The 10,915-nt window shown below is 42.6% G+C and overlaps 1 protein-coding gene across 3 annotated transcripts in view; it reads left to right on the top strand.

Moving 5' to 3' along the window:
• Window positions 1-10,915, top strand: part of IL1RAPL1 (interleukin 1 receptor accessory protein like 1) — a 1,649,761-nt gene that overhangs the window by 934,846 nt on the left and 704,000 nt on the right. The window contains exon 1 of one of the 3 annotated variants that reach the window (XM_019524640.1): window positions 10,012-10,073. The exons of the other annotated variants lie outside the window; for them this stretch is intronic. The gene's annotated coding sequence lies outside the window, so the exon portion shown is untranslated. Of the gene's footprint in view, window positions 1-10,011; window positions 10,074-10,915 lie in introns of those variants that run through there. 3 annotated transcript variants of the gene reach the window in all.

Consider the following 10,915-nt stretch of genomic DNA (forward strand, 5'->3'; position numbering starts at 1 on the left):
TTTTTTTTTTTTTTTTTTAATCAGGGAAAACCAGGACCCCTGGTGATCACTACATAGCATCAAAAGTGGTGAATGAGAAAGAACTTGAAAGAATTTGAGTTCTGAATTAAAAAAAGGATTTGGAAACTGAAAGCAAATGGAGCAGTATAGTCGCATAGAAGAAGACCTCTAAGTGATCTTCCTGCACAGTTACAGTCTAAGTAAAAGGACAGTTAGTCATAGTAGTTTTCCATGCTCTGCCTGCCATTCTGATATTGGGCAATATAGCAGGGAACGAGGCTTGAATGGTATCAGAAGAGAAAAAAAGCAAGGTCAACCCTTAGCCTTCCTGTGTATTGTAGGGGATGAAGTCCTGGCTATTAATAGCACCCTTACCTTTACAGGTCAAAATATGTGGTTAAGTGTAAAACTCCAAATTTGAGGAGTACTGCATGCCAAATAAAAAGAATGAAGCACTTAAAAGACACAGATTTTTTGTGCAGATTAGCAATATAAGTAAGTATAAATCAATATGTTACTGAACTAAATAGAGTGAGTAAGAACTGTGTTTTTAGGAATTTTACAATCTCTGTTTAGAGTTAGGGTTATTTGTGATGTTGCAGACATTGCTTTACAAAAAAAGCTCTTGCATGAGAGAGAGTTGTCCCTAAAAAAAGACCAAATGTGCAAGATGGCAATAACTGTGATGGCCCAGGGAAGGAAGGAGTGAGTAACTTCAAGTGAAACCAAATAAAGCAAACAAAATGTTTTCAGTTTTCTCAATGGGGAAATTGGAAGAAAGGAGAAAAAAGTAAGTAAAAATGTTGATTGTTTTTAAGAGAACTACATTTTTCATTGGATATTTGAATAGATAAATTCCCAACCATCTCTAATATATATTAATAGCATATATTTGGTAATAGTAGTTTTAGATTATTATATCTTTTATTATCTTGTTCTTTGACTATTGAACTCAATTTTATATTCATCACTGAATTAGCTGTTGATTTCTGGAGGATAAGAAAATACTTCTCACTTAAAATGTTACATAATATAATTGCTAGTATTATTCTTTTTACCTTAACTGTTAAATAGTTCTAATTTATCAAGTAGGCTTCCAAAGAGTTAGTATTATTTAAGGATTCCCGCACTGTGGGATTTTTATTATTGCAGTAAGGAGAGTAGGAAATCCCTTAAGAATGTTGCAAGACATTTTTTTTTATCCTTGGAACTTTCTTCTACACTCTGTTAATGGATTGTTGAAGGGAGGCTTTTTGGTGCAATTTCAGCCATCAGCTGCAGAAAAAAATAAGTGTTGAAGTGCATATGTGTAGGTGTACAAAAGGCTGATGATATATACATAGCACATTAGCAAGCACTACCTATCACTCAAGGGAAATCAGAATGTCATAGTTGGCTAGAAAGGGGTGGCAGGCTTTTATCATAGACAGAAATGAATGAAATGCTAGTATCCTTTACTTTTTAAGTTGTCTGTTTTTAGTTTTCACTTGTTTAATATTTTTCCCCTTTTTTGCCATTGACATTTGCATTGGCTAACTGTACCATTTATATTTTAAAGGGAATATCCAATTAATCCATTTAAAGGGATATCCAATTAATCCATACCTTGTAAAGCATTATGCCTTGCTTTCCTCCAGTTTCCCAGCCATGATTTTCTTTGATGAATCTGTACTTTTTTCATTGATACCTTCATACCCGTAATTCCACAGAGTACTGACTGTTTTATGGTGTTCAACATTTGACTCCTGGAATTTTCTTTCAGTAAATCCATTTTCAAACCACCAGTCAGGACTTAAAAAAAAAATCCATGTATTCACGCAAAGCTCAACTTTGTCTTAGAATGCCTGCATTTCAGCTGTGCAACATCAGCCTGCTATTTCAGCAGTTTCTTCTTGAATTTTTAAAATAGAGTATAATCACTATGCCACATTTATTATTTGCTTCTTTTATTTTAATAAATAGTACTACAAGTAGGAGGACTCAGCAGAGCATTTTCATTCACTTTGGACACATCTACACCAGACACAGGTAGCATTGGCAGACACTAACCATGATGCAACACTACTGTGCAGTAGTAACAAGTTACTGTGGAGCAGCATCTGAAAAAATATGTGCGGGGACAGTCCTGTGCACTAATGTCAATTACTGCACAGCATAAGCATAAATGACTATGCAGTAACAACTTCACAGTCCACCACTCATGTGGACGCAGTCTTTGAGGCACCTCATATTTATTTGGGGTATTTGTGATTTCTCCTACTCTGTAATGATACTGAAACACATAGATAGAATAGAGTGGCCTCATGGTATATATTTTTGATAAAGGCTCTGATTCTTCCCCATGTGCCTCAAAAAAGGTCCATGTAGCTCCCTCTGAATAAGTATAGAACATTAAGAAATTTCATACAAATATACCACAAGGTTATTTTTTTGGTTCATTCTGAAAACAAAATTCTGTCTTTACTCTATTATCCTAATACTACCCCATCTTTTTCATTTTTTCATATAGAAGTTAACTTAATATGTTGGCTATGGCTTTTACCTTAAGTTCCTTTTGTACAATTCCATCCTTGACATCTGTCAGTTTAATTTCTACTCTCTCTCTTTAATTGAACTTGCTCTGATCAGTGTCTCAAATGACCTTTCCTGGCCGAGTCCTACCCATACTTATCATCCTTGATATACTAGTGAATTTGGAGAACACTGGTTACTAGGGCTGTGCGAGCTTTGGTTGTTGATTTGATTCAGTGGAGATTCAGCCCAATTCGGTGTCTGAATCTCCAAATCCAAATTGAAACAGGAGACCCTTTAATCTCTCCAGAGATCAATTCAGAGAGATTCAGAGAGACTCAACGATTCAGACATAGACACAGCTTTATGTTTTGTCTACATACCTCAAGGTACCAGGTGGCTTGTGAACACTGAGATTGTGGGGCAGATGGAGCATCCCATGGGAGCATGGAGGGGTCCCCAGCACACTCAGTGGTGGACCCGGTCCCAAAAGAAACACTTTTGGTCCACTTCTGAGTTTGCAACGGAGCATTCAGGGGACCCTCCTGCTGCTCCCTGATTAGGTCACTGGTGCCTTCAGGGTCTGGGGGGACACCTGGGGTCCCCCCACAGCCAATTGCTGAGCTGGGGGGAGCCTGGGAGGATCCCCCATGTGCTCAGTGGCAGACTCAGAAATGGACTGGAAGTGCTTCTGGTCCATTTTCGGGTTCACCACTGAGCGTGCTTCCCCCCCTGCCCCTGCACTCCTGTGGGACACTTCATCTGCCCCAGCATTGCAGAATTCACAAGCTGTGCCTGGTATCTCAAGATATATAAAAAAAATTTAAAGCTGTGCATATAGCTGAAACACTGATTCTCTGAATCAGTATCATGGAACATCCCACAGGAGTGCGGGGGGGGGATCCCCAGCATGCTCGGCAACAGACCCAGAAGTGGACCAGAAGCATTTTTGGTCCACTTCTGGGTCCACTGGGCACCTCCCGTGCACCCCTGGCTTAGCAACTGGTGCCTCCTGGGTCTGGGGGGGCACCTGGGGTCCGCCCATGTCTGATCACTGAGCTGGAGGGGTACGGGGAGCAGGGGGCATCTGCGTGTTTGGTAGCAGATCCGAAAGTGGACTGGAAGTACTTCTGGTCCACTTCCAGGTTTGCTGCCAAGCATGCAGGGGTCCGTCCCCCCACCATGCTTCTGTGGGATGCTCCATCCGCCTCACCTTCTCTGCATTCACGAGCCACACCTGGTACCTCAAGGAATGCTGAAAAAAAATTTAAAGCTGTGTCTATTGCCAGATTGCTGATTCTCTAAATTGGCATTGAATCTTATGATTTGGATTCGGCCGAATCGAATCGGGACAGTGATCTGAATCAATTAATCTCAACTGAATATGGCCCATTTTGCACACTCCTACTGGTTACTTCCTGCCTTTTGAAATCAGCCTTGGATTTCAAGGCATTATAACCTCTTGTTTCTCTGTTTAATTAATCTGATTACACTTTCAGTATTGCCTTTGGGCTCTCTTCTTCCCATTTCATTCCACATGGAAGCACAAAGGACTAGGTTTTGACCCCAAACTTCTCTCTGTTTATAATTTGCCTACTACCTGCCTTCATATTCTTCATGTTTTTAATTCCAAAATTGTTTCTATCTACCTTTCCACTAAAAATCTTTCTCTCTCCATCCAGTCCTGTACATCCACCTATCTTTCTGGCATAGGGACTATCAGCCACCAATTCAAGTTGAACATGCCCACTTCAAAACCTACACTTTTGATCTCCCACTCACCAATCAAGTCTTCATTTCTCCCCAATTCTTGCATCTCCACTGACAATAACACTATCAAGCGGGATAATGTGTCCCTTAATTTGCTTGCCATCTTTGAGTCTAATGCCAAATCTGTTTCAACTGTTCTATCTATATTTTAAAGATTCTTTTTTCTCTATGAACATTGCCAAGACCTTTCCCTTCACCCCTAAATGGCAGAATGGTTAGAATTTGCAAAGCCTTTATCTAACCTTCTTTCAAGGCCCTTTCCAGAACTAATCTCTTCTATAATGCAAAAGGAACTTGCAACTTGATTATGGCTAGACAGGTTGCAAGTTGTGATTATAGGGCTATCTAAAATAGGATGAAAAGATCTAAACACAATGTCCACAGTGGAACTGTTCCATCCATTTATTATTTTCTATCTCTGTCACAAAACCTATCATCTTTCTTACATTTTGAACAGTAGCTACATTGAGCTGTTCCCAATAGTGCTTTGGTCTTTTATTCTTTTTCTTGTCTTGTATTTTCTGGGTAGTTATAGTTGATTTCAAGCCAGCAATGTGAAGGAAAAGTTCAAACTCTTCTTTTCAATGAATATTATTTCACAATATCTACATTCTTTAAACTTCTTGGAGTTACGAGGTAGGGGTAGTGCACCAAAGAATTCCCTTTGTGGCTAGCTAGGGAGTGAAGGGAGCTTAATTTTAACTCTCCTTTTTTAGAGTTTTTCCAGTTTAATGTGTGCGTTGATTTATGATCTTAATAGGTTTGAAGAGTTGAATGGATTTAGAGGAAAAATTTGTGATTTGTAAATTATCCTGGAGATGTACCTATTTAGCTTCTTTAAAACAATTAAAGAAGAAGATTCCATAACTTCCCTAGGCAGTTTATTCCACTATTTTAACAGTTAATAGGATTTTTTTTCTTGAAGTTTGATCTAGATCTCCTTTGTTGTATTTAAACCCAGTGCCCCTTGTCTATGGTAAAAGAGAACAAATATTTGAAAACTGCTAATCATGTTCCCTGCTTAATCTCCTTTTCTGTAAAAGGAGCAAAACTGTTTTCTCAACCTTTCCTTGTATGTTTGCCTTCCAAACCCTTTAGCATCTTTGCTTGTCTCTGGATGTCCTCCAGCTTCTTCAAATGCTTCCTAAAATGTGATACCTAAAAACGGACACTATAGTCAAGGTAATATCTAAACAGCCCTGAGTAGTATAGGATGATCACCTTCCACATCTTTCATTGCAATGCTTTCATTAAAGCAACCAAAATTTGTATTTGCATTTTTGTGACAGTATTTCATTGCTGTCTCATATCCTATTCATGATTCACCATAATCCATAAATTCTTCATAGCAGCACTGGACATCCAGTTTAATTCCACATTCTGCATTTTTGCCTTTTTTATTTTTTCCCTTCTCTGTTTAGCACCTTCCATTCATTTTTGCTGAATATCATTTTATTGTCTGTAGCTCAGTTCTTTAATTTAACATGGTCCCTTTAGATTTTAATCCTCTCCTCCAAAGTATTTACAACTACTACTATATATCTAAAGAGTTTCAACAAAATTGCCTATCATAGTTAACAGGGATACTTGTAGCCAATATATAAATAATTACAACAAAATTCTTAGCCCTTATTTTTCTTACTTTTAACTTTATTATCAGCTCCTCACAGCACACTTACCTATGAGGAATAGGTGTGTATTTTTGGTCAAGTTATCTTCAGTTTATCAAACAACATATTATATACAATATTATATAGATTCGGAGGTCATCTGCTAGAACCAATAGTTTAAAAGAATTCTTTGACTTACCTAATACTGTCCAAAACCAAGAGCTCAGTTTCAAGAACTATTTTATCTCTTCAATTATTGTTGATTCCTATTGCCCTTGAACCCAGTAAGATTTTTTTTTTCTTTCGGATCTATAGCACCTGTTCATTTAAATTTTGTAAGTAAGGTGTTAAGTTCAAAACCTTAACTTTTTTACTGTGGCCATCAACACATGGGTCAAAAGGGAAAAGTTCTGGAATGCAGAGAAACTGTTCATATTGGTCTTCAGTAATAGTGCTGTCCACATTAGGAAAATTCTGGGTGGTAAAAATGCCTGAGGCTTTATACCATAGGCTGATTCAGGATTTTGAAAAGGAGAGTACCAAGAAATATAGAAAAGTAAAGGTATAAATAAGAACATTGGGAGGAAGGGGACAGGAAGGAGGTTCCAAGCATAGGAAAGGGGAAAGATGCTAAGTGCTACCTCCTTGCACGGGGGCTGCTGCAGTGGTACAAGCTGTTGCTGCTGTGGAAAATTCAGGTTCCCTGGAGGCTACCATTCTGGCACCTGCTTGAAACCAGTACCTGTGGCTGGTGCTGCACACACCTATCCTGAGCCATGCAGCTGTGAACAAGCCATTTGTAGCCAGTATATGTGTGCCCATGCACTTCATATGCAAGCAATGGGTTGTGTCACATAATTTGACAAAATTTAAATCTTCTACAGAAAAGTGAGGCAAACTATTTGGAAGCTAAAGGAGGTTAATTTAGCCTGAATTAGCTTATGATATAGAGCCACCTACACAGTTAGAGCTGTGTGATAATTCTAAAGAGGCACAATGATTTATGCTCTGAGTCCCTAAGGGCTAGGGATAGCATTCAAAACCTGGAGCCTGAATTGATTCAGTCTTCGCAGTTTAGTCTAACCTGCCTGGATTGAACCAATTTGCAAGTGATTAGACATTCCCTTTTGACTCAAAATACAGGCACATGCCTGCACTGTCTCAGACCAGAGGCCAGGGGGCACTAGAGTGCGCCCTAAGCTGCTGGGAAGCTGTGTGTGGGTGGGGGGGGCATGCCTGGTAGTAGCCTCAAGGGAACTGGCCAGGGCGTGAGGTTTAATTCCTCCCTCCCTTTCTCACTGGCATGTACCTGGGCTGGGGTCTGTCTGGCATTCCCCCCTTGCTGCTACAGCAGCAAGGGTGGGGGCATGGCCAGAGGCTAGCTGGCATCACACCCTGAGGCAAAGGAGGCAGGGAGGGGGTTTATTCCCCCTCCTCCCCCTCTGTCCCTCGGGGAACCATAGCTGGGGTCTGCCAACCCTGGCCACTACCTCTGCTGAATGCTCCCTGTGCAAGGTGAGCCACAGAATAAGCCTCCTCTGCTTTGCCTTAGGGGCACATGCTGGCTGGTCTCTAGCCATGCCCCCACCCCTGCCACTGGAGCAGTAAGGGGGGTGACCCTCATGGGACATGAGCCCTGTCATGGTTTCCCAGGGGGCTTCAGTGTAAGCAGGGGCAGAAACAGGTTGAGCAGAACTGCCACTGACTGTGCAGGGAAAGTGGAAGTGGCATGCTACGGGAAGTTTTGGGGGCTTTGGTCACCCCTCCAAGCCCTGGTGCCACTGCTCACCCTGCACAGTTTGTTGCAGGTCTGCCTACCCTGCTCCAGCCTGCAGTTGCAACCCCCACTGCTGGGAAGAGGCTTGCACTCCCCAGGACATCATCACTACTGCTCCTGTCAGGGTCCCTCCCCACTCACCACTCTAGCGGCAGGAATAGGGACAGGGCCAGAGGCTGGCCAGAATGTCCCCCTCAGGCAAAGGGGGCAAGGTACAGGTTTATTTCCTCCCCAAGGGCTTATTTTGTTGCTCACCCCATGCAGGGAGCAATAGAGGCTGCATCTGGGGCTGGGAGAAGCAGCTGCAGTCCCATGGGGCAGAGGGGACAGAAGGAAGTATTAACCCCATCTCTGCCTGGCTGTGGGTGAGTGGCAGAGGTGGTGGCCAGGGCTGGCAAGCCCAAGCTGCAGTCCCTGGGGGGAGAGGGGACAGAGGGAAAAATAAACTTCCTCCCTGCCCTTTCACCTTAATGGGGCCATGCTAGCGGGCATTTGGCCATGCCGTGCCCCTGCTGCTGGAGCAGCAAGGGGAGAGAGAGGGGGGACCCTGAGAAGGGCTGCTCCACCTCACCAAGAAGACACTGGCTGGGGTCCCTGCTAGTGTGACAGGAAAGGGGAGGGGAATAAACCCCCTCATTGCTTGCATTCCCCAGGGCACAGTGACAGAGGGTGCTGCCCCATCAGGGTTCCCCTCCTCCTCTTGCTGCTCCAGAGGCAGGGGTGGGGGCATGGCAAGACCCTGTCCCACCATGACCCCCTTAAGGTGAAGGGGTCAGGGAGGGTGTTAATTCTTCCCTCCATCCCTTCTCTGCCCCCCACCCCACTCCCAGGGACAACAGCCCAGGTTTGTCTGGCTGTGGGTGAGTGGGAGAGGCAGTGGCTGGGGCTGGCAAACCCTGGCTGTGGTCCCCAGTGGGCAAGGGGACAGAGGGATGTATAAAACCCCTGTCTGCCTGGCTGTGGGTGAGCAGGAGAGGTGGTAGCTGAGGCTGGCAGACCCTGGCTGGAGTCCCTTGAGGGGAGAGAAGGGGGAATAAACTCCCTTTCTTACTCCTCTGCCTCACGGGGCAGGATCAGTTTGATGGACAAGTGACAGCCTGTTTCTCTGCCTGTTCCTTCAACATGATGTCAGATCAGTAAGGTATGAAGTCAAGTTTTTGTCTTCCCTTCTCCTTTTTCTTATCACTTCTACCTGGTGATGGAGTTTAGCATTGTATTCTTTTCTCCCAGGTCCCCAGGAAGGTTGACTTAGGATGGATGTGTGGAATTTCTTTTTTTCACCTATCCTTTCTCCATGGTAGGCTGGTGTCTGTCCACACCCCTGCCCCTGCTCGGGCTATAGAGCAGAGGGATGGGTCCAGCCCTGCTCTCTGGAGCAAAGAGCATGCTGGGATGCTGGAGGACTCTGATTTAACTTAAATAAGAAAGGGGTCTGGGACAGAATTTGCATAAGCCAGTTTGACCCAAATCAGTTGAGTTTGATATACTACATTCAATCAGGTTTACTTTGAATCAGTTCTGGCCATTTTGAAACTTGTATATGTGCACTGAACTTTTGTTCTATTACAGGTTTAAACCAGTTTCTGATCATTTAAACCAGTTTATGTGTAACTTCTGCCCCTAGCCAAGATGTTTGTATATTTTAATTCTTATACCATTTGTTCACACTTGATGGCAGTATTGTTGAAAAAAATGGCCTGAAATCATCTCTCATGAACAGAGCAGAAGAAAAGTGTGTGGAGGTATCAGGGCAAGCAACAGACAGGATTATAGATAATTCTGTTCCATTGGAAACAAAATAACTTATCCCTTCATATTTTTGTATTAAAATTAATGGTATCTTAAAATACATAGCTAGGCAGGACCAGTTTGATGGACAAGTGACAGCCTGTTTCTCTGCCTGCTCCTTCAACATGATGCCAGATAGGTAAGGTATGAAGTCAAAAGTATTTGTCAAGTTTTTGTCTTCCCTTATCCTTTCTCCTATCACTTCTAGCTGGTGAGGGAGTTTAGCATTTCATTCTTTTGTCCCAGTTCCCCAGAAAGGTTGACTTAGGGTGGATGTGTAGAATTTCTTTTTTATCACCTATCCTCTCTCCAGGCTAAAGAGCTGTCCCCAAAGGAATAAGAGATTTTCTTTTCCTTTTATCTTGTTGGACAGAAAGAGGAACTGGTGAGAGACTAGAGGAGCATGGCATGATGATTAGCCCCTTGTTTTGTTAATTATTCATAAAATAAATGGGCTTCCGAGTCAAAGTTGTTATGGGAGGTCTGTCACTGAGGGCAATGACCTCATCTTGTTTAGTCCCATAGCAAGCAATCCTTATTAATTTATTTTAGCCATTTATAAAGGACACAAGAAGACAAACATTGAAAATCTAACCAGAGCATTGAAAGTCTAAACAGTTAAGTCAGGTTTTTATTTTGACAATATCATTTATTCTCTTTCACTTGCACTGTAGAGTTTTATATGGAAAACCCACTGTTGACAGCCTCTTACATGGTATTAAAGATGGCATTAACTTTTTTGACTGGAAAGAGAGAGAGTGTGGTCTGGAAATGCTGATGTTGCTGTTGTTTGGTTTTGCTTTATTGAAGATGGAATAAGAAGAGGAGTGAAAAGAATAGCAAAGTTAGGCAATGCTGCTTCTGTTTGGATGCTTTTACTTGCAGTGTAGCTTCCAGAGGAAAATAAGACTGTGCTTTACCATTCAGCCACTCTGAGACTTGACAAACTTGTTCCATTGTTGGGCTGTTCTGTTTGGTTGGTTTTTTTGGGGGGAGGGGTTAAACTGCCTGTCTTGCTACAGGTTTGCAGCAGTGCTGCAAAAGAAGGAGTCTTGGCAGAACTCTTGATAACAGAAAGCAAAAAGGATAGGAAGAGAAGAAGACAAAGACATGAATGTATGTTTCTTATTCCTGGTGGTAGTCAAGGCTTGGCAATGATATGAGAATTCCTCTCTTGGGTTCAGTTTGCTCAGGTCATGTTGAAAGGGGATGAAGGCTCAATGGATGCCACTCTGGATCCTGGCATCCTAGAAGGTGCTAGAGTGGCAGCTGTGACAGTAAATCTCACTTTTTGTATTTACTGGATTCCAAGATGAAGATTTTTCCCCATTTAACGTGGTAAGGGAAAGCCAGAGGAGGTAGACAGCTGCTGCACCTCTGGCTTCAGCCCTGATCTGGGGTTGGGCTGGAGCCACAGCTGCTACCTGCCTCTGTGCATGTCCCCAGTACCTTCACCCTC

Source organism: Gavialis gangeticus, unplaced genomic scaffold (assembly GCF_001723915.1).
Source record: "Gavialis gangeticus isolate Ggan-Ray unplaced genomic scaffold, GavGan_comp1, whole genome shotgun sequence".
NCBI lineage: Eukaryota > Metazoa > Chordata > Crocodylia > Gavialidae > Gavialis > Gavialis gangeticus.